Below are 24,527 nucleotides of genomic sequence, written 5' to 3' on the forward strand. Positions count from 1 at the left end.
ACAGCCTGCGCTGTGTATTCATATTCTGGACAATGTGAGTTGTTCACAGTTTTCCCTGAAAGTGAGTGGACTTCGTTATTTCACCGCTGTTGTGAAGTCAGATCCTCCACTGAATCTGCTCCCTCGTTTTTTGTTGTTGTGGCTAAAAGGTGGGCAATCGCAACGTGAAACTTTGTTATATTTTTCTCATTTCCTTCATTACTGTCCTGGTGAGGCAGGCTGGAGATGGGCTCGCTCGATCAGATGGAGGCACCAGCGCATTGTTGACCTAATTTAATCGAGAATATAATTGGTAATATTCACATTGCATGCTACATTTTTCTGTTTTGTTTAATGTTAATTGAGAACTTTCTGTTACTTGGCAATGCACTAAATCTCCAGAATGTCGGGAAGCTCCGTTTAGAATTGCTTCGGTGTTATTTGTGTGAGCAGTTCTTGACATACACGTCTCGCACTGCCCCACAGACAGAAGTAATGAGTTTGCGTGTCTGATAATGACTCTGCCTTTTGAGTTTTGCACCTGGTCCACGTGAAGAGCTGTCAGTTTTTGGAGTCACTGGAGAGTTGTGAGGTTTTTTTTTAGTTAACGAAATTATTTGATGGAGAACTTGGGAATGTATCAAGGAGAATGGTCATTGTCTGTAAATGTCTGGAAACATTCCTCTCTGTGTCATTTCAAAACATTACGCCTCAAGAAAAAAATAAAATTCAAACACGCTGACTTAGTAACAAACAGCATGCGTTTTGCAAGTGGTCTATTCAAACTGTTGTCAGGTACTGGAGTGTCACAGAATTGCCGAGCACGGAAACAAACCTTCCTATCCACCTTGCACCTGTTGAACAGATGACCGTAACTAATCTAAACATATTTGCCAATATTTGTCCCTTATCTCTCCGAACAATTACTGTCTGCATACCCATTTAGATGCCTTTGAAGTGTGGTGAGTGCATCAAACTCTGCTACTAAATGTGGCAATTTATTCCACACGCACAAAACAGTCTGTATTAAAAACAAGTGTCGCTCAAGTCTCTTTCAAATTTTACTGCTCTCACATTAAACCTGTGCTATCTCACTGTAAACTCATGTGACTGCTGAAAAAGTGTAGATTGACTATGTTCTCTGCTCGTCTACCTCATGATTTTGTAAACTTTTCCAAGGACATCCCTCAGGCCTGAAGCTCCGGGGAAAACTGTCGAAGAATATTCAGCTTCTCAATAATGTCCAAAACGTGCAAACCTTTCAAATCGTTGTAAATATTTTTTTTAATTATGCTAAGGTATTCATAGAAAGTGTCAGGGGAAATTACCTGAAGTGAAGCGTTGCTGAAACATTAGTCTTGGCAGGATTGGCGCTTAGTTATCCTCAGGGAACGTCGCCGAGTGGTTTAATGTTGGTAAAAACAATGAATGCAGATGCTGGAGACCAGATTCAGGATTAGTGGTGCTGAAGAGCGCAGCAGTACAGGCAGAATCCGAGGAGCAGTAACTTCAACGTTTCGGGAGAAACCCTGTATTCCTGATGAAGGGCTTTTGCATGAAACGTCGATTTTACTGCTCCTCGGATGCTGCCTGAACTGCTGTGCTCTTCCAGCACCAGTAATCCAGAGTCGTGTAATGTGCTGGGTTTAGAATCCAGTCTCTATTGCGTCGTGGGTTTGAAACCCAACTTTGCAATAGAACCACTGCAGGCAGCTTTTTATGACAGAACTGCACAGGTCCTGATATTGCTTTGTGGGTGTGTTTGTTACTCCTCGGGTCTCTCACCCTCTCTGCGATAAACACGGGAACATGAGCAACTGATTCTTAAAATAATGAGAACTACTGCTGTCCACATCCTCTCGATCACTGTGCGTTTGGATGTGTACACGCACAATTTTGCTGCCAGTTGCTGTGTCTCAAATGGTCAGAGCATTTGGCTGAAATGTTGGTTGTCCAAGCCCAAAAAGAGCACAGAGCCTCAAATATTTCACATCAAGTATTGAGATCGACCATGTACTGACAATACAACCACGAGAACTCATCCATGATTGACCCTGAGTCCGCAATGAGTGAGACGGTCACGTTCAGCAAAATATGACCCTACTCTCTACAAGCCCCTGCTGCCAACAGAAAGGGGCCACTGCAGATTCAACCAGCGGCTTCCTTCCCAGCCCTGGGACACAGCTCATGGAAACTTCTTCCTCAGGAACAGCTGTTACCCTGTGAAAGGGTAAAAAATTCTAAATCAAATTGGAAATGCCTTCAGAAGATTGTTCCTGTTTTTAAAACATTTTATAATCAGAATTTGTAGGGATGTAGAACAAAGAAAGTTTTGATTGTGAGGACTCTGTCTCTTCAGCAGATGGGATTCCCTACACTCTTATCAGAAATGATTTGGTTTTCCAAGGTATTTTCCCGATTGATTTGCAGTCTGCCAGAGTGTCTGGGAATCACTTCGGTGACCTAAGGATCAGGGTCAAAATATGAAAATAGTAACAGAGAATCGAAAATCCCGGGGCAAGGCCTAAATGAATTGTAATGGTCCGAAGGAATAAATCTGAGAATTGAAAGACTTGGATAATGTTATTTGCAATGGGGAGGAATGAACGAGATTTTTGAAAATTGCCGTGTCAGCTGAATTAAACTCAGTATGAAATGATAAATTAACCAACACCAATCCTGTCCTGGTACACTCAGTCGGTAGAGCTTGAGACCTTTAATCTCAATGGTGTTGTATCGAGACCCACGCAGGGCGCTGTTGTTTGTTAATAGGTTTGCCGCTCTCCATTAATGTTGCAAGAGCGAATTCGCTCGCTGAGGCAGGTTTCGTTGACACATGTTTTCCTCCGTTTTTTATTATCTCTTGGTTTCTGAGTGAAAACTGTCTCCACTGTACTGCAGGTGCAAGAGACAAGGTTATCAGTTCAGCCGAATATGCTATAAACAATACCCCTTCCAAAACGATGCAATATCGTTGGATTGTTGTTAATTTTACCCGTTAATGTTTTATCACATCACCTTTTTGTTTTTCTACTCACTTTCTTAAGTTCAGCGCCACACTTTTTGTACTCTTCTTGATCCTCCACTGATCGGCTCACATTATACCTGCTTTAAGCTTTCATTTATATTTGTTATTCCATTTTGAAAATTTGTCGACATACCAGGGTCTCTGTGCTGGTTTTCCAAACTTTCAGCTTCGATGTAACATGTTGGGCCGACACTGACATCATTTCAATTTAAATCATATGATCCCATCTCACGCTGTTCTGCTGCAATGTTAAACAGATATAAATGCACTTTTGCCAGTTCCTGTCATTTTTAAAAAATAAAATCTGCTTCTACAATCCAAAAACATTTTATTTCTCTGCCCTTTTGATTTGTCTTTTCCTGGACAATTTTAAAATGTATGAGACATGGTTACTGGTCCTATAATGGTCTTCAAACTTGCCTAGAATAACTGACTGACTTCACTCCCCACAATGAGGTCCCAGTATTCTACCATCCCTTGTTGCGGCTTCCACATTTTAATATAAGAAACTCCCTGGAATAAATTTCAAACCATCTGGCTACTATTATAAAAGTTATCACGGCTCAATAAATGTTGGGAATTTAAATATCTCAGTATAATAATCATATTACTGTTTTACACACGTCAATGATTTGTGTTTATATCTGCTCCTGTATTTTCATTCATCTGGTGAGTAATAATATATCCCCAGCAGTTGTCTGACATCGGTTTAATCCTAAAGTCCAACCACAAAGCCTCGCTTGAAGATATTTCCAAGATATCATCCCTCCTTAAATTAGTAACTCCATGATTAATAAACAAAACCACCTCCACTTTTACCCTCTCTTCTGTCCTGGTTATGGTTCCTGTACAATAGAATACTGAGTTACGAGTCCTGCTCTCCCTCAGCCACACCTCTGATGGCAAAAATGTCACACCTCCACATCTCAAAGAACAAAGAACAAAGAAGAACAAAGAAAATTAACAGCCCAGGGACAGGCCCTTCGGTCCTCCAAGCCTGAGTCGATCCAAATGTACTGTCCAAACCTGTCAGTCAATTCCTAAGCATCTGTATCCCTCTGCTCCCCACCTACTCAAGCATTTGTCCATACGCATCTTAAATGAAACTGCCATGCCTGACTCTGCCATCTCTGCTGGCAATGCCTTCCAAACGCCCACCATCCTCTGTGTGAAGTACTTCCCGCGTGAAACCCCCTTAAACTTTCTACCTTTAAGCTTGAAAGCGTGACCTCTAGTTATTGAATCCTTCACCCGAGGAGAATGCTTGTCTCTATCCATCCTGTCTTTGCTTTTCATGGTTTTGTTAACCTCAATCAGGTCCCCCCTCAACCTCCATTTTTTTTAATGAAAATAAGGTATCCGATTCAACCTTTCTTCATAGCTACACATTCCATACCAGGCAACATCCTCGTAAACCTTCTCTGCACCCACTCCAAGTCGTCCACATACTTTTGGTAATGTGGTGACCAGAACTGTACACAGGATTCTAAATGCGGCGGAACCAATGTGTTAGACAATTTTAACATAACGTGACAGCTCTTATCACTCAATACCACGTCCGAAGAAGGCAAGCATACCATATTACTTCTTGATCACTCTATCTGCTTGTGCAGCCACCTTCAGGGTACAATGGATCTGAACTCCCAGATCTCTCTTGTCATCGACATTTCGCAAAGCTCTTCCATTTACATTAAACTTCGCTCTAGAACTAGACCTCCCAAAATGCATCACCTCACATTTGGCCAGAGTTGAACTCCATCAGCCATTAATCCGCTCAAATCTCCAACTTATCTCTATTTTCCTGTATTTTCTGACAGTCCCCTGTGTTTTCTGCTGCTCCACCGATCTTCGTGTCGTCTGCAAACTTATCAATCAGACCATCAATGCCCTCTTGCAAATCATTTATTTATATCACAAACAACAATGGCCCCAGCACTGATCCATGCGGAACACCATTGGTCGCCTTTCTCCATTTCGAGAAACTCCTTTCAACAACTAGTCTCTGTCTCCTATTGCTCAACCAGGTCTTAATTCACCTCGGTTGAAGACCGTGGGCACCACGTGACTACTTTCTTCATTAGTTTACCATGAGGAAACTTATCAAATTACTTACCAAAGTCCAAGTATATGACATAGACATAACATCCTTCATCTATGAACTTGGTCACTTCCACAAAGAATTCTAATAAGTTGGTAAGGCACGAACGCAAACGCACATAACCATGTTGCCTTCACTGTTAAGACCATTATCTACCAAATAGAAATACATCCTATCCCTCCGTACCTTCTCCACCAACTTTTCCACCACTGACGTCAGGCACACGGTTCTGTAGTTACCTGAAATATCCTGAGAACCCTTCTTGAACAGGGGAACAACATGAATAATGTTTCAGTCCTCCGGCGATTCACCTGTGTTTAACTAAGCGACAAAGATCTTTCTCAGAACCCCTGCTATTTCCTCTCTCACCTCCATCTGCAACTTGGGATTGATTCCATCCAGTGCTGGGGATTTGTCCACCTTAATATCATTTAGCGTACCCAACACATCATCTCTCCTTATGTCACTCATGATACCAGTACTTTATAAGATTTGTAATGTTGCTTTCTTCAACAACCCTCCCAAGCAATGCATTCTGGATACATACCATCCTCTTTGTTGAAAGCAGGTTCCACAAATACTTTCACAATACCTTGTATTTCACTTTAATCGTTTGTCCACTGGTTTTTAACTCATTTACTAAGGGGAAGAACTACTGTCTGTTCACTCTGTCCGTACCACTCACGACCTCTGTCAAGTTCATTCTTCAATCTTCTCTGCTCGAAAAGCAAATCTAGCTTATCTTCATTGTTGAGTACTCGCATGTCTTTTTTTTTATTCCAAAGTACAGCATTTACATATTCCAGCGTTAAGATTTATTGGGGGTAATTGATCTGGCCATTTGAGCAATCTGTTTGTACCCTCCGGTAACCTAACACGGTCCTCCTGGTTGTGAACGACCGGCTAAGCATTGTGTCAACTATAGCATTGTTTATCATTCTACAACACCCTCTCCATCGCACACATTCTAACCATCAACATTTATGAATATCAGAAACAAAACTTGATTTTCTTCCTGTTCTACACAAGTTGTTACAGAGGAAGAAGTCAGAATACCATTCTCCTGATTTTTTTTCACCATTCGTAAATTTGTAGCGTGATGCCTTTGAGGGTTTCTATGAGGGAGTTACAAATAGTGTTTTGGACATGGAGCTGAATTCTGCCTTTATACTCTGCTCCGCGGTGGCACAGTGGTAAGCACGGCTGCCTCAAAGCACCAGAGAACCGTGCTGAAATTCACCATTTCAGGTTACTGTCTGTGTGGAGTTTGCACATTCTCCCCGTGTCTGCGTGGGTTTCCTCCGGGTGCCCCGGTTTCCTCCCACAGTCCAAAAATATACAGGTTAGGTGAATTGGCCATGCTATATTGCCCGTAGTGTTAGGTGAAGGGATAAAATGTAAGGGAAATGGGTCTGGGTGGGATGCTCTTCGGCGGTCGTTTTGCACTTGTTGGGATGAAGGGCCTGTTTCCACACTGTAAGTAATCTAATTTAATGTATTATGCATAAGGCTAGTACATCATCAATTTTAGACAAGCTCTTGGCACTGGTCATTGTAACATTTCCGTTTGATGCGCACCTGCAGCTTATTCTTTATGTCATTCACTGCACTAGTCAGATCTGAAGATCTTTTTGCGTCGACAGGATGGACACAGCCACTTTCATTAAGTTTACTTGAAAGAGCTAGAGCGATGAGAATAGATTTTGCATTGACTTCTACAGTTAAACACTCGGTAAAAGATCAATTTTCTCGTTCTCATCCCTGGGTTAAGTTGGAAGCAAATTAATAGAAGAAACAACCACCGTTTTGAATATTGTTTTTAAAAATGACGTCATGTTGAAATAATGCATTGAGGAGAAAGGAAAATGTTGTGTGCACTTGGTAGACATACAGAAATGCAGAGTGAATGCACAATATGAACAAGAATGTAGTGTTAATTTTAAAAGTAGGTGAAATCTTTTCTTAATTTTCAAAGGAAACCAGACTCAAGATTTTCTGAACAGTGATATTTGTTCATCAATCTCACTTTTCCAAATACAGGCTTTTCTTTGCCACTGATGCTTTTTCAGTCATAATTATTCCTCGCCTTTCTACTCTTTCCTTTAACATACACTTCCCTTGTATTGTGCGGTTTGCTGCTACAGTCGCTTCCACTGACCATCTCCCTTAACACCTCCTGCACTGTATGTCACTCCACTTCGCCTATTATTCCCACTTTCCCTGACCATCACTTTCGCTTTTTGCTCTCACCCAGATGCTGAACGTTGCTGATTTCTGTGCTACTGCAGGTCATTAATGAATGATGAGTTTGGAATGATCAATTTCCAACAGCTACAGACAATAATATGTTTCCAACTACTTCTGCACCGTGAACTGAATAGTTTTGGCCAATACTGATACGAAATGGAGTTTCTTACCGACCCTCTTTCACAAAGCTAACCAAAGAATCTTATTGCCAATAAAAATATTCGGACAGAATTAAAAGCCCGTGCCCAATTTACTTCTGAAATTTTTGAGGACATTATTAAATGAAACAGCCATCTCATCGTTTGCTCTTTATTCTTTCAACGGAGCTTCCAGTGTAAGTTGAGGTGAGATCATAAGACATAGTAATGGAAGTAAGGCCATTCGGCCCATCGAGTCCACTCCACCAAAGACATAAGAGTAAACTCCCTTTCCATCGAAGCAGGACTTGATGGAAGTCATGGACCCTGACCAAATTATGACAAATCTGAATTAGAGAATATTCTGCACTAGGATTGCGAACAGTAAATAAAAACAACCTCAGCAAGTTATCTTCCAAGTTACATGTCATTCTGTCTCGGGACTAATTTGTTATGAATTCACTATCAGTTGTTAAAAACATCTCTAAATGTCCCTAAAAACAGTTGTGTGCGTATTTGCATCGTTCAGACAGCTCTCTGTCACCTTCTGCAAAATGATTCGGTTTAACAATTACAATCTCCCCATTCTAGTGCGTTCAATACTCATGGATGAATATGTCTTGTATAAATATACCAAGGTATTTTATGTTTCATAATGTTTGAGAACTTGCGAGATGAGTCCGAACTCAGTGACATCAGGAAAGGACATGACATTGAGGTAATATTCGGGGTTTTTACTTTAATCGATTAGCTTCAGAGGGTTGATTGTGCGACATCATGGCCACTGATTTCAACATTTTCATGGCAAGTTATGACAGTTTGTGACGTTAACGATATTGAGAAAATTGTCAAACACGTTTTTTTAAATTTTTTTACGTTCAAATTCTGTTACCAAATGCTTGAGATTCAACTGAAATGGCAGCTTCATCATCTCCTTTTAGAACAGATATATGTCCAGCCCAAAAGAAAAAAGACACTTGAAAGCGCAGGAAACCATTTGCACATCTGTCAGCATCTCAGCAGCGAGAAACAGAATTTACGTTTTGAGACCAATATGAGCTTTTCAGAAAAGAGTCACATCAGATACAATATGCCAATTCTGTTTCACTCTTCGATCCTGAATCTTCTGATGAATTTCGCCAGCATTATGTGTTTGCATTTCAGATTTCCATGTTCCCCCGTATTTCTTGTCACAGTAACGCATTTGTGAGCGTGGCACGGTGGCTCAAGGGTTCACGCTGCTGTCGTATAACATTAAGGGCCTTGGTAAAATTATACCCTTATAGTCTAGTCCCTGTATTGAGCTTTCACATTCTTCCCTTGTTTGTAAGTGCTTCCTTTAGCTGCTTCTGATTCCTCCCACAGTCCAAACATGTAAAGTTTAAGATAATTGACCATGTTAAATTGCTCATCTGCAGCTACTTGAGTTGTCTATGAGAGTACAGGGATAGGGGAGGTGGCAGGAAAGCCTTAGGACATACATGGATAGGGTAGCAGGTGGTTCTGGGTGCAGTGCTCTTCAGAGGTAAGTGTAGGTTCGATGGACCGAATAACTCACTGTTACAATTTAGGATTCCAGGTGAAAATTACAACAAAGGTGGCAGTTACTGAGACCATCATCTCTGCACTAGCTCGGAATGAGTTATTTCTTGATGGTTGTTGTTCTGTATTCTCACATGACCCTGCGCATTGGGTTCTCTGTGTCTGTGTTTTTAATTCCGAATATCATGTATATATGCTCAACCTTATCGATTTGTATATCCAGTGATTTAAGTTTATACATAACATACTCTTCTCTCCTTTTCAACTTATCCTGTTTGGTTCGCATTGCATTCCTTTCTATCTGGCAGAAAGAGAGACGATGACTGAGGCAATATCTCCAGCCACTGTTCGCATTTCTTTCTGTCTCCGAGTTAATGGTATATACACTCTGTTCCTGACTCATGAATCCATGGTTTTTTAATGAACAAGGTCTTTGTACATGCCACGTTTGACTTTGATCTGAAGTCAAGAAAAGTCAATTATTGTTTTATAACAAGTAATACAACAACAAGATGCTTGACTTTTTATTGAGAAAGTATCCTGACCAGCATTGTGGGTTGATATTACAACGTGGCCTTCTCAGGGCAGTGAGAGAACGTCGAGACAAATCCAAGATCCTTCTGTAATGCCAGGGCAACTCTGTCATTTGACAATCTTTTGATTGGCATTTGTTGCAGCGCAGGAGAGAACAGCACAGTAACAAAAACTTGGTTGTGTGATTTTTAGGGAGGCAAGCGGTTACAGCATTGTAAATGGACAACATTCTGAATCGTATCGCCTGCGAAAAGAAAACATCCATCATTTCTCCTCACCACTAACTTCGCTAGAGCAATCAGTGACAGGAGATTAAATCAATTCTTAGTGATGTTGACATCCAATCCAGTCCAGTTGTTAATGTGAGCTGGAATTTCTGTAGTGTAGTGGAACTGTTTGTTCAGAGACTGTGATTGATGTCAGTCTCCATGGATCCTAACTGTGTCACTGGAGGGTTTCTCTCTCCTATTAGTAAGGGACTTCTTTCAATGTGTTATGCCAGTGTAGAAAGAGATGCATCAACTCTGTCACGAACAGAGTTCAGCAGCTCCAGAGACAGGGCAAGGAGAGATCAGAATCTGAGAACATTCGACTGGAATATTCCAACAATCGATCAGAGTCTGAGAACAATGGACTGGAATGTTACAATTACGCACAGGCGTATATCCGAAGGTCTTTACTGGATACACAGAGCTAAGTCAGATTTACCAAGACTGATATATTCTGTACTCTTGATTATTCAGGCAGGTTATTATCCAGTCCTCGCTATTATTGGTATTCCTGGTAAGTCCCTGTAATTCTGCTCATTTATTAATTACAGAAACCATGTTGAAATTCGTTTTTTTTCTGTTTTGTATATCTGGTAAATAAATAAACTATTGTATTTAGTTTCATTATAAACTCCATTCATTATATGTATATTTCAGTACCTTTCCTCACAAATGTCTGAGAACAAGACAGCAAACACCTTTTTTATCTTGAACTGAATTATACCTTGAATTATCTTCCATCACCAAACCTGTCCACTACCTGTTCCTTAATACCCCGAATCTCCAACTCTGCATCAGTGCGGTTGCTGATTAAACCAGTATCTAAGCCAAGGTGAAGATCAGACTTTGCAGTTCCAGTTCTCTGCTGGTCACTGATCCAGTTACACATATTTCAATCACAAACTTGTTCTTGTCTCCAAATTCACTTCGTAATGGGGACAATGTGTCAGAGTAGGAAAGTCGCTGTTTGGATAATTCAGTGTCAGAGGACATTGCACAAAAGACCCTGTTTAAAAGCCTACCATAGCTGAAGCAGAACTTACATTCAAATAATAAGTACCGAAATTTTAAAAAAAACAAATTTCACGAACTGTAACCATAAAATCAGCAGCATTTTGTCTAATAACCTACTGTTTTACTGATATCCTTTGGTAATGAAATATAACATTGTTACTGAGTTTGTATTAAGAGTGATTCATACCCATCACAATGTGTTTGGTTCTATACACCCTTCTGGAACAGTCACGGTCAACGTAAATTAGTGATGGTCATCAAATGCTGCCATAGTCAGAGATGCTGAAATCCCGTAAAATAACAAAATAAAGGGTAAATCAAACAAAGAAAAATACTGGCGATCTGAAACAGAAATAAACAGAGTGCTGGGGAAATGGACAGGTTTTCCAACCTCTGTTGACAGATAAACAGAGTTTTGAGTACACTGATCACGGGTCAGGTCCAAAAGTCGCTGGGAAATTGTGTAATGTATGTTGGTGGAGTGGTCGAATGTATGAAGAAATAGAGAGAAAGAAAAAGGAATCAGCAAAGGAATTGTTGACAATCATCAGGGATGGAATTAAAATATGAGAATAATATCACTGATTTTTCACTTTTTCCCATATTCCTGAGTATCATGCCAAGGTCAGTATATGCCCCTCTTAAAAAGTGAGTTATCTTTCCTCTGTTTCTATTCCTTGAATGTGGTCATCGTCTTTTATTCACTAATGGTTCATCAGTGTTATTTCTGAGTCCGTATATGTTTCCTTTTCGCAGTTGCCCTTGATAAGGTGTTGGTGAGCTGCTTTCTTGAACCACTGCAGGCTGCCAGTGCTTAGGCAGGAATGTAAACTCATGAGAGGATGACATTTTTAACACTGAGCGGGTGTACCATGTACGTGGAGATTTGACTTATTCCTGTTATTGGAAAGTCAGAGGAAGTTCACTGGATGGTAATCTTGGATTTGTGTTGTCAGTTGCTCTGATTGTTCAGGGAGATCTGAGGGTCTTCTATCTCCACAATGGACAAGGTGCACACACTGCATTTACAAATTGTCTGGGTCTGCAGTGACGTCACAGCGAGGGCCAAGTCACTCCATTATCATTTTAGTTATTTCCCAATGTTGTGTCTTATCCAGGTCCAAAGTGAGAAGCCAGTTTATTTCAACAGTGTGGAGGTCACAGATCTTTGTAACCTCATTCAGTATATACTTCAATTTCATACCAGAGAGAAGACTGTACTGACAATACTCAACAAATGTTTTGCTTCTAGAACATTCCGGACATGTGTGGGTGATTTATCCAATATGCCACAGTGTCAACTTCTCACGTGTTCGCTACGTGACAGAGGCCATCTCTGTTCGAGGTAAAAATGTTGGTTTCGTCTCCACAGAGGAAGCAACAGAAAATCATTTGGAAGTTGGGTATAGGTTTCCTCGCTGAGCTGTAGATTTGGTATCCAGATGTTTCATTTCCTGGCGAGGTAACCTCATCAGTGGCGACATCCAAGCGAAGCGAAGCTATTGTCTCCTGCTTTCTGTTTATATGTTTGTCCGAGATGGGGTTCCTAGGTTTGTGGTAATGTCATTTCCTGTTCGTTTTCTGAGAGGTTGTTTGATGGTATCTTGATCTGTATGTTTGTTTATGGCGTTGTGGTTGGAGGGCCAGGCCTCTAGGAATTCTCTGGCACGTCTTTGCTTAGCCTGTCCCAGGATAGATGTGATCTCTCTGTCGAAATTGTGTTTTTTTTTAATACGTGTGTAGGGCTACGATGGAGAGAGGGTCGTGTCTTTTTGTGGCGAGCTAATGTTCGTGTATCCTGGTGGCTAACGTTCTTCCAGTTTGTCCTACGTAGTGTTTGTGGCAGTCCTTGCATTGAATTTTGTCGATGACGTTGGTTTCGTCCATGGGTTGGACTGGCTCTTTTAAATTTGTTAGCTTTTGTTTCAGAGTGTTGGTCAGTCTGTGTGCTATGAGCATTCCTAGATGTCATAGTAGCGTGACTGTCATTTCTGAGACTTCTTTGATGTGTGGTAAGGTGGTTAGGGTTTCTGGCTGTGTTTGGTCTGCTTGTCGTGGTTTATTCCTGAGGAATCTGCGGACTGTATTTTTTGAGTATCCGTTCTTCTTGAATAAGTTGCGTAGGTGATTCTCCTCTGTTTTCGGAAATTTGTGCTGCAGTATGTGGTGGCTCGTTGGAACAGTGTTCTGATACAGCTTCGTGTGTGTGTATTGGGATGGTTGCTGGTGGAGTTAAGTATTTGGTCAGTGTTTCTCGGTTTTCTGTATACAGGTTTGTAGTTCTCCGTTGTCCATTTTTCCGACTGTGACGACCAGGAATTCGGGTTTGTTGTCGGTTTCTTCCTCCTTGGTGAACCTTATGCCTGTGAGGGTGTTGTTGATGATGTTTCCTGTGTCTTCCTCTTGTTTCGTTTTGTGATGACAAAGGTGTCATCTCCGTAGCGGACCCAGATTTTTGGTTTGATGATTGGTAGGGCTGTCTGTTCTAGACTTTTGGAAACGTTAGAGAACAGGGTGATTGGCGAAAGTGAGGAACTTCCAAAAGCTAGAGTTATGAAAGTTTCTGTATTGGAATAGTTCGTGTTACTGAAGGTTGGTAAGCTGCTGGACAAGATGAATGATGAATCTAGAGGGCTGCAGAGATACTGTTGGAGAATTGATAACACTTGATAACACATTTGGAATGCCGTAGAGACAAGACGGGTCAATGGACTCCTTCTGCACTGTCATTTCCTTAATTCTACAAGGGAGGAAAAAGTTCATTCAAAACTCTTTAGATGATGGAAAAGCATCCTAGAGACTGTAAAGTAATCTGTCTGAACGCAAAGTGGAAAAACAGAAAACCAAAAGGTAGATAACTTGACGTCGGGTATGTGGAAAATATCCGCAATTTTTTGTAATTAACGATAACCAGACCCTTGGTGAATAATGATATGATTTATCAGAGTCGGCCAAGATTCTTGACAGGGAAAATACTTTTTATAAAAATACTGGAGTTTATGGAGGATTTTGGTTGTGATATCGACGGATGAGAAGCAGTGGGAGTGGTGTATTTTCATCTGAGAAGATATTTTCACATCGTTGCGCACAGATGAGTGAAGAAAGTAACAGGGTAGGGTAAGGGGGAATATACTAAATGCATTGAGAAGTGAATAATGGAGAGAATACTAAGAGCAGGGCCCTGTTTTGTTCTGAAGGCGACTACTCATTGGTATCACATGCACGAGTTGTTGAAACACCACGATTCACAGCGCAAATAAATGATTTGAACATTAAATGATGTGACTATCGTATATAGTCCTTTTCATTTTGTATTTCTTAGAAGGTGAGAAGTAGTGAAGCACTTTTCTCGAAACGGACCTTGATATCCTTAGTCATAAGTTACTAACAGAATTCATGCAGGCCATCTATGAATCAGTACAGTGAATTGTTTGTTTTCCTACATTACAAAATGAATTGAGGTAGGAGTAATGGCACCTTCATACAGTTGTAGAGAGTTCTTGAAGCAGTATTTGGGGTATTCTGGACAGAGGTTCGCTCCTATATAAGCAAACATCTCCACGTCACAGAGACAGTGCAAAGGATTTTCACCAGACTAATCCCTGTGTTGATGATACTATGAGGAGAGCGCGAAGGAAATAAGCGTTCAATTTGTAGCACTCTGACAGAGTAAGAGGTGGTTGTATTAAATGTTGAAGATTATGGACGAATACTCACTATGTCGAGGGAAAGACATTGATAGCATAAGATATTGTGTTTTCGCGATGATATCTAGCCTGATAGTTTACGTATCTCTGTGGGGCCCCCATATTAGGCGAGACAGAGCTCCAGGCTCGGAACACACTCCCACTATGTCAATGTGTAGTTGGTTTATGACCGTTCACTGAACATCATGCTGATCATAAATCTTTCAGCAGGGATAATGCCTTATTCCTGAAAGCGGTAGCAAGTTCCACCAGCTTCTGACCTCCAAACTGAACACAAGACTGTCTTATTGGAGATGGAAGTTACCTTCTTGAGACTCGGCACAAAACAACCACTGTCCATCCTCACCATCAGCAAACCACTATAAAGTAGCACAGTGTACCATTAACACTGGAGCCAGGTGGAACAACGTGGAGCAGTCTGTCCGTCCAGTCTCTTCTTCTTGGTTTGTCATGTTGGGGCGTTGATGTCATCCTCCTATTGAGGGGCCTGAGGGACTGAAGCCTCCTGATCCAATTGAAGAAGCTCAAGGACATGATTTGGCGACCGCTGGTTCCAGCTTAACAGCTCAACATTTTGACTAGTTTCTTTCTCTTCCTGTTTAAACAGTAGGAGGGAGAGAATGGGCTATTCCTCTTATCTAATAGTTGAGATGCTGATTAGCTTCATCGTATTCCTATAAATAAATCTTGAGCAGCTCAATGAGCTCCGTACATTTTCTGTGGAAATATGCACTCTCTAGCAGTACTATTACATGAATTTTACCCACAGTTTAACAGCACAAACCTGAATGCTCTCCGAGTCATGCCACACATGAACATACATCACTTCAGGAGATGAGGGGGCCACATTGTTGTGAACATTGTGTAATCTTCAGTGGCCATCCGCACTTCTGATCTTATGATGGACGTAACATATTGATGAAGCAGCTGAAGATGTTTGTATCGAGTATTCTACCCTGAGGATCACCTGCAGATATGTTCCATGACTGAGATGGTAGATGTCCACGAACCGCAAACATTTCCTTAGAGTTCTGAATCACTCCAGCCAGTGGGGAGAGTATTCCTGGTTGCCATTAAGTTCAATTTTCTTCGGGTTTCTTGATGCCAATCTCAGTTAAGTCTTGTTTGATATAAGAACCTGACACTCTTCCCTCGTGTGCATGTATTTTATTCATGTCAATAGATCACGGTGTGCGTGTGGTGAGTGCTTCATTCTTACAGATGGTAGTGACGGTCGGGACATCTCCTCTCCAGAGAGTTAGGGGAGATCGATCACTGAGAACTTTGGAAGACAGATATCGATAGATATTTGACATGCCAGACAATTCAGGAGTTGGGGCCGAGAGCAGATCAGCCATGATCTGATTGAAGGGAAAGTTAGGCTTTAGGGGCTGAATGACCTACACCTGCTTCTTATGTTCTTTCATTCTGCTATTCGTGGTTTCACTGTTTTTTATTATTTTCCCAGAAGTCCTGTGAAGGAGTTTTGCAGTCAGAGAGACCGAAAGATTTTAAAGAGTCATGACTGGGTGTGGCATCAGGCATGTATTCATAGTAAATCTGGGTGTACAACATGGCTAATAAATGGAGACAGGGGGACTTCTGCAAGAAGAAACGAAACTAGGGGAATGTAATACCTGCTTTTCCCCCCAGAATCTTTTCCAATCCATATCAAACCATGCTTTACTGTGAGCAGGGGCTGAATTTTTTCCACTTTTTTTTGTGCATCAGTTACAAGGAGAAAGTGGTCTTCAACTGCTCCTGTCTAGCGATTTTGAGGAGCTGTCTGAAATGAGGTGACGTAGAACTGAGGCGTAGGAGTTACTCCATGCTCCACCTGGCACAAAGATTGTGGCTGATCAGATTGAGGCTTCACTTTCCCATCTGTGGTTCATGATCATCGAGTCACTTTTCCGAAATCCATTTAACTAACGCGCAGCTTTGAATAAATGTACATACACAGGTACCACAGACTTGTGAAGAAGAGAATTCCCATCAAACGGCCTTTTGAGAATTTCTCCTGATTCCTCTTCCTACTGTAGTTGGTGAGTCACAGTTTCCTTTTCTAGTCCCACTTCTCCATAGATCCCAACAAATTCGATAGGTGACCAAATGTGTCATGTGGCAGTTGATATCGGTCTCAGACGGTTTAGGTTCAATGTTACTAGCATGTCATGCAGATTGTTAAATATTTAAAAGATAAGTCCAAAAACAAAGTTACTCGAGCTAAGATGGAAAGATAAATGAGAAACAGTTTGGACATTAACAATATGTACATCAATAGTTATTTTTCTGAAACACAGAAATGTGCACAATCCTGCAAAATATTAGTTAAGAAGAGCTTCTTCCAAATAATAGTCAATTTCATGACAAAAAGAAAATTGCGATTTTCTCAGTTGTAATGCTACCGCTGAAGTTATTCTGTTCACACAAGCTGCTAACTTTGGGGTGTTTTCGTGGAACAGTTTGATTTCGCTGAATTTCCTTTGCTGCAGGCAGTAGAGAGATTCCATTGAATCCTCAACAGGGATCCTACATAAGTGAAAAAGATGTCTGATTGGTTTTCAGCTCTCATATGTTGCTGTCACGCGAAAATCAACCTGAACCATGTACAGTCTCGTTGAAAGTTCCACTGACTGCATGACTCCATCATCGGTCTTTCTCAATTTATGAGTGATTGAGAGTTTAAATGAAAATACGTGTTTACATGTGCCTGCATGAATGTATTTACAATAAATCATGTCTTCATAGTACCTGCCATAAAATTAATGTATGTTTTCTTAAGATTGAATCATTACCTTCATTTTCTCATCCGTCGGCTATGCTTCTGATGCACTCTACTCAGGTTAGATGGTTCAATACGAATATCTCCCACTTTCATACCTGAACTGCCCTGGACTTGTATAGGCCACGAGGGATTTAGATACGGTAAACAGCTAAAGTTATTTTCAGGTTCTATAAACGCGAGGGCAGAAATCAAGTTGATAGGGGCAAGATTTTCATGCAGAGGGTAGTGTATGTATGGAACAAGCTGCCAGAGGAAGTGGTAGAGTTGGATACAATTACAAATTTTATGAGGCATCTGGATGGGTATATGAATAAGAAGAGTTTAGACGGTTATGTACCTAATGCGGCAAATGGAATTACATCAGATTGAAATATCTGGTGGGTGCAGATGAGCTGGACCGAATGGTCTATTTACTAGCTGCATGTCTCTATGCATCCATCAGACCTTCATTTGAGTAACGAGTAAAGTGCAACATCTTTGAAAAGCTTCTAAATCAATTGCATATGTTTCTAGCAGTATAGGATTTCAGAACTACCACAATGCATCAGATTATAATCGAAGCATTGCCATGTACAAATGAAATAAAACATCCCATGATTATACCTGATAGCCTTTGTCGGAAACTGCATCATTGCATACATTTTCTTCATCACTTGCTAAATCTCCTGACTAAGTTTAAGTGATTCTTGTACTGGAACATACAAGTCCCTGAGTACCACAGAATATTGTGATTTCTTTCTCCATTTAAGCATTTCAATATTGTTTTGTACGTCCGTCACAGCACGAATTGTCATTATACCATTACTGCTGAAGATTTTCTCACTAACCTCCCCTGTCCTTTTTTGCCCATTGCAGAGTCTCCATGTCCAATTAAATGACTATCTCAATGAATGAACTGATTGAGCTCCAATCCAATGAATCCCCTCATCCAATTAATTGGTATTGATTATAAATAGTCGATAGCCTCACACTGATTCCTGAGGCACTCCATTACGTTACCGCTTCACAACATGAAAATAAATATTTATCGTGAATATTTTTTTCCTTATAGTTAACCAGGCTCACGTGTTGCAGGGCAGCTGACTCGAAACTTTTCGCCCCCCACCCCTCCCCCCGCACCCCGCCACCAATACTGTGTAATATACTTAAAGGGCTGAAAAATGTCAAAATATTCTTGTGTAAATCCAGAGAGGGCAGAATGGGTGAATGGTATCTTCATCTACCGCTTCAACAGCCATGATAAGCGCACATGGGTGAGGAGAACCAGTTATCCCTTCAGTCCGTCGATCCTGTTGCACCATTCAGAATGCTCATTGATGTGAGTGTGGCTGAACATCCCTTTTGAGCCTGTTTTCTTTTTGAACCTAACCTTGAATGCATTCACTCGTCCAGTCCTCACAGCATATTGAAAATGAGAACATCACAGATTGCACAATCCTAAAGAGAAAGCAACGTCTCTATCCCAGTCTGAAATGGGAATGCCTTATTCTTAAAGATTGTTCGCTTCAAATCAATCACTGCCCTTTTGAAACACAACAATTAGGAACAGATATAGACCATTCGGCCCCTCAAACCTGACCACACCCCCATTAATGCGCTTCACTCAAATACTTTCCAAATTTAGCCTCCACTTAATTCGCAGAAAGAGAATTCTGTACACCATAAGTTTGTATGCGAATGAGAAACTGGAGCAGAATGAGGCTGTTCGACATATAATTGCTGAAATGTTTTTCCAAGTCATTCACCTGCTTTCTCCGACTGACCATTGATTGCCTGTTATTTGTTGTGTCGTCTTAGTCTTACCACATCATAGGGTCTGGTCTTTTATTAGCGAGAAACGACTGGTGGTGAGTTAACCTGAGGGCCACCAGACCGCAGGTGAAGGAAACGGTGGCGAAGGAGGGTCCTTCATGTGGAACTCAAACCAGTAATGGAAATTGACCCCATTCTGTTCGCGTCACTCTGCTCATAAAACAACAATTCAGCCAACTGAAGTAAACCAATTCTCTGCCTACTGATTATATATACACACACATACACACAAACACAAATAATTCTATATGCACACATACATATACCCTTGTGGGTGCGTGATTGGGGGGCGGGGATTCATGTGTTTGTGTGTATATGTCCATATTTGTGTGTATCTCTTTGTGCATGTGTTCTGTGTATTAGTGTCAATGTCTCTGCTTGTGTGTCCTTCTGTCTGCAGCTCTGCAATCTTGTATTCTGAGTAATTCCATTAAATTGGAATCAAAGTATCCCACCTGTCTCTCTGTCTGTCCGTTTTTTAATATATTCATACAACACTACACTCTGCTGGAGTCCGCACACGATAGCAAGAGTGGCAGTTTTTTCTTCGATAAGACACCAAATGATTGAATCCTGAACGTTGCACAGTTGTTTGGTTTTCCAAATAGTATATTTAGAAGCACAGAGCAGTTTAGGTGATAGTAAGCAATGTTGTTCCTTGCGATATTTCGACCACTATTGAGCCTTTTTTCAGACTTTTCGATTCTTTCTCGTACAATGTTTAAGCATTAGAAAACATTGCAAGTTACTGAATGTGCAATAAATTATCTCATCCGCTGATAAAATGGTTCAGTCTGAGGTGCACACTTCTATTCTGACGGACTCAAGTCAATTTGCAACTCTTCCGTATGTGTGTTTGTGTGTGTGTTTGTGTGTGTGCACACGTGCTGTCAGGTTGGATGGTGCTGTGACGTGAAATCCTGCCTGTCTGCCTCCCAGACTGAATCATTGAGGCCTATCACCCTCTGTCCCTGTCGCTGTGGGCGACGATGTATCTCTTTTAGCATCACATAGACTGCTAGACCTGCATCAATCGCAGACTCAAGCAGAGAAAAATACACAAAAACTTTCACAATCAGGACTCCGGCCCACCTTCTGAGGATCCTTTCGCCCACCTCCAACACACTGCATCCACCTGGACACCCTGCGCTGGCCTATTACCTGCCCTCGACCTCTTCATTTCCAACTACCGCCGGGACATTAACCACCTCAACCTGTCTACCCCCTCCCCCACTCCAACCTCCTACCCTCACAACGCGGAGCCCTCCAATCCCTCTGCTCCAATCCCAACAGCACCATCAAGCTAGCAGATAAAGGGGGCTCAGTGGTAATCTGGCACACTGACCTGTACACCACTGAAGCCAAACGCCAACTCGACGACACCTCTTCCTACCACTACTTCGACAATGACCGCACCCCCATCAACAAACCATCATCTCCCAGACCATACAGAACCTCATCACCTCAGGAGACCTCCCGCCCGCAGCTTCCAACCTCAGTTCTGGAACCCTGCTCTGCCCGGTTCTACCTCCTTCCCAAGATCCACAAGCCTGACCACCCTGGCCGACCCATTCAGCATGCTCCTGCCCCACTGAACACATCTCTACCTGCCTCTACACTGTCCTATCCCCCCTAGTCCAGGAACTCCGCACATATGTTCGAGACAACACCCACGCCCTCCATCTCCTCCAAGACTTCCATTTACCCGGCCCCCAAAGCCTCATCTTCACCATGGATATCCAATCCCTCTACACCTCCATCCGCCATGACTAGGACCTCCAAGCCGTACATGTTATTCCTCTATCGACGTCCCCAACAGTACCCTTCCACCTACACTCGCATTCATTTGGCTGAACTGATCCTTACCCATAACAATATTTCCTTCGTATCCTCACCTTCCTCCAGACCAAAGGGGTAGCCATGGGCACCTGCATGGGCCCCAGATATGCCTGTCCCTTTGTTGGCGACTTATAACAGTCGATCTTCCGTAATTACACCAGCACCACTCCCGACCTCTTCCTCCGCTACATTGATGACTGCATTGGCGCCACCTCATGCTCTCACGAGGGGGTTGAGCAATTTATCAACTTCACCAACATATTCCACCCTGACCTTAAATTTACCTGGACCATCTCTGACACCTCCCTCCCCTTCCTGGACCTCTCCATCTCCATTAATGACGACTGACTTGACACTGATATTTTTTTAAAAACCCCACCGACTCCCACAGCTACCTGGATTACACTTCTTCCCACCCTACCTCTTGCAAAAATTCCATCCTGTATTCCCAAATCCTCTGCCTCCGCCGTATCTGCTCATAGGAGGACCAGTTCAACCACAGAACACAGCAGATGGCCTCCTTCTTTGGAGACCGCAATTTCCCCTCCCACATTGTTAAAGATGCCTTCCAACACATCTCGTCCACATCCCGCACCTCCACCCTCAGACCCCACCCCTCCAACCGTAACAAGGATAGAACGCCCCTGGGTACTCACCTTCCACCCTACCAACCTTCATATAAACCAAATCATCCGCCGACATTTCCACCACCTCCAAAAAGACCCCACCACCAGGAATATATTTCCCTCCCCACCCCTTTCCGCCTTCTGCAAAGACCGTTCCCTCCGTGATTACCTGGACATGTCCACGCCCCCCAAACCCACCCTCCCATCCTGGCACCTTCCCCTGCCACCGCAGGAACTGTAAAACCTGCGCCCACACCTCCTCCATCACTGATATCCAAGGCCCTAAAGGAGCCTTCCACCTCCATCAAAGTTTTACTTGCACATCCACTAATATCATATATTGTATCCGTTGCTCATGATGTGGTCTCCTCTACATTAGGGAGACTGGATGCCTCCTAGCAGACAGCTTTAGGGAACATCTCCAGGACACCCACACCAATAAACTAGACCACCCCGTGGCGCAACATTTCAACTCCCCCTCCCACTCTACCGAGGCATGGAGGTCCTGGGCCTCCTTCACCGCCGCTGCCTCACCACCCGACGCCTGGAGGAAGAACACCTCATCTTCTGCCTCGGAACACTTCAACCCCAGAGCATCAATGTGAACTTGAACAGTTTCCTCATTTCCCCTTCCCCCACCTCACCCCAGTTCCAAACTTCCAGCTCAGCACTGTGCCCATGACTTGGCTTGACTTGCCCAACCTGCCTATTTTCTTTTCCACCTATCCATTCGACCCTCCCCCCGCCCCCGACCTCTCACCTTCATCCCCTCCCCAACTCACCTATTGAACTCTATGCTACTTTCTCCACCCCCCCACCCTCTCTCGCTTATCTCTCCACCCTTCAGACTCTCTGCCTTTATTCCTGATGAAGGGTTTTTGCCCTAAACGTCAATTTTACTGCACCTCGGATGCTGCCTTAACTTCTGTGCTCATCCAGCACCACTAATCCAGACACATATAAATGTACCTACACTTAAATACACATTGATACAGATACACAAACAATAATACAGAAACACAGGCATACACAATAATGCCTTGACATTTATACAGACGTAGGGAATCTGTAAGTATATATTTTGATCTTTGGTTATTTTCTCCCTATTTCACTCGCTGTGTCGTGCTTTCTCAGCATTACTCTTAGGTGTTTCAGTTTGTCAGTGTGGCAGTTGTCTTGCGTGGAGCACGATGTAGTACAATTTCCATGCTTGCAGATGTGTGACAGATGAGATTCAAAGTAGAGCTTAATAATGTGGTGCACTTTGGCAGGGATGACTTTGAAAGACAGCATAAAACAATCTGTATCTTTCTCGACGGGGTCCAAGAGCAGAGGGTCCTGGGTGTATATGAGCACAGATTATTAGAGATGTCAGGACAGATAGAGAGAGCAGTAACTACCACATACACGTTTCAGTTTCTGGGCTGTTTACAGTAGTATGTGTAAGAGAGTGCCACCGTCCTTCCTTCCTGGGAGGTGTTGGAGACAATGTGTTGTGAGAACCCCCTCGTGCCCACTGACACAATGGGGATTCCATTTTTACCAACTCAACAAAAAAGGTAGATGACATCAGGGCCACACCTTCTGAATTATGCCGTGGGTAAACGGAACTACCAGTCGTTTAAAAGTGAGCATTGTCCTTCAATGAACATTGCTTCAGACTCAACTGTAGGGCGTGGATATCTCCGAATTTCCACGCGAGGCATCCTATTCCTTTCCAAATTGTACCAGGATCCCCTCCACATGGTGGCAGGAAGGGGGTGAGGACACAGATATTGGGCACTCCAACACTTGGCTTGGCACTTTCAGTCCTGTTCCATGCGTTTTCTTCTGGAATGGGAGATAGGAAAGGAGGGAGTGAGGGTGGGTGTGGGTGGCCGTGCTGTTTGTGTTGGCATATGTATTAGCATAGTGTCCGTACGTAGTCAAACCGCAGTGTTGAATCCATGCAGTATTATTAATGTGGGAGAATAGCAGAAGGTTGTTTGGGTTTGGAGAGAAAGAGAGAAAGTGAGAGAGAGAGAGGTAGGAAAGATGCTGTATGCAATGGAGACAGTGTTGGAGAATGAGCCTTATTCACGGGTCAGGTGCTATAATAGAAATGGAGGGAGCAGAGCGAATATGGTGAAGGTCGTTGATGCCTGTCCTGTATTGCTGGGCATTTCTTCAGAGTGCAGATACTGCACTGGGCTGGGTCGTGAGCTCAGACCATGCTTGGTGGGTCTGGTTGTGTGGCCCCATCTGGGAAGAGAATGGTCCGTTTCTGTACGATCCCAACCACCAAGATTTCGGTGCCCCCGTCAACAAAACATTGTGTAATTGCCGCTTGTCTGGAATGCTTACGGTAAACTGTGCAGGATAGCTCCAAACTGTGAAACCTCCGTTGTCCTTTTAAGGATAGGCGCTAGTGCCAGGGATCGCGGGATATCCAGGAACATCCGGGCGATTGTGAGAATCACCAGCCATTATGGGTGGGAGAATTGAACTGTCATTGAATGAGAGGGACACCATGGAGTGGGGTATGTAGTTAATGAAGTGAGTTCGAAAGGAAACTAGCAGACGATTCCCTGTCACACTTAATGAAAATGTGACTGAGATAAAGTATTGTTAGATTCAGCACAATGAGACTTAGACTTTGCTGAGCTCTCCCCCCATTTTTCAAAGCAGCAGCTGCCTGTCCGTTACTCTCTATCAGAGAGAAGGAGCTAAACGTGACTTATCTTTGGCAGGGTGGGGGTGGTGTGGTCGGGCGGAATTATTTGTGGCAAGTCATCATAAATCTATTAGTTTAAAAATTGAGGTCGAAACGGACGAACTGGATCTAAAAGGTAAAGTTCGAAATTGGAGGAAAGTCAAATTTGATAGTATTAAGCACGAACTTTCAAAATACGATTGGACCTCATAGTG

Source organism: Chiloscyllium punctatum, chromosome 18 (assembly GCF_047496795.1).
Source record: "Chiloscyllium punctatum isolate Juve2018m chromosome 18, sChiPun1.3, whole genome shotgun sequence".
Lineage (NCBI taxonomy): Eukaryota > Metazoa > Chordata > Chondrichthyes > Orectolobiformes > Hemiscylliidae > Chiloscyllium > Chiloscyllium punctatum.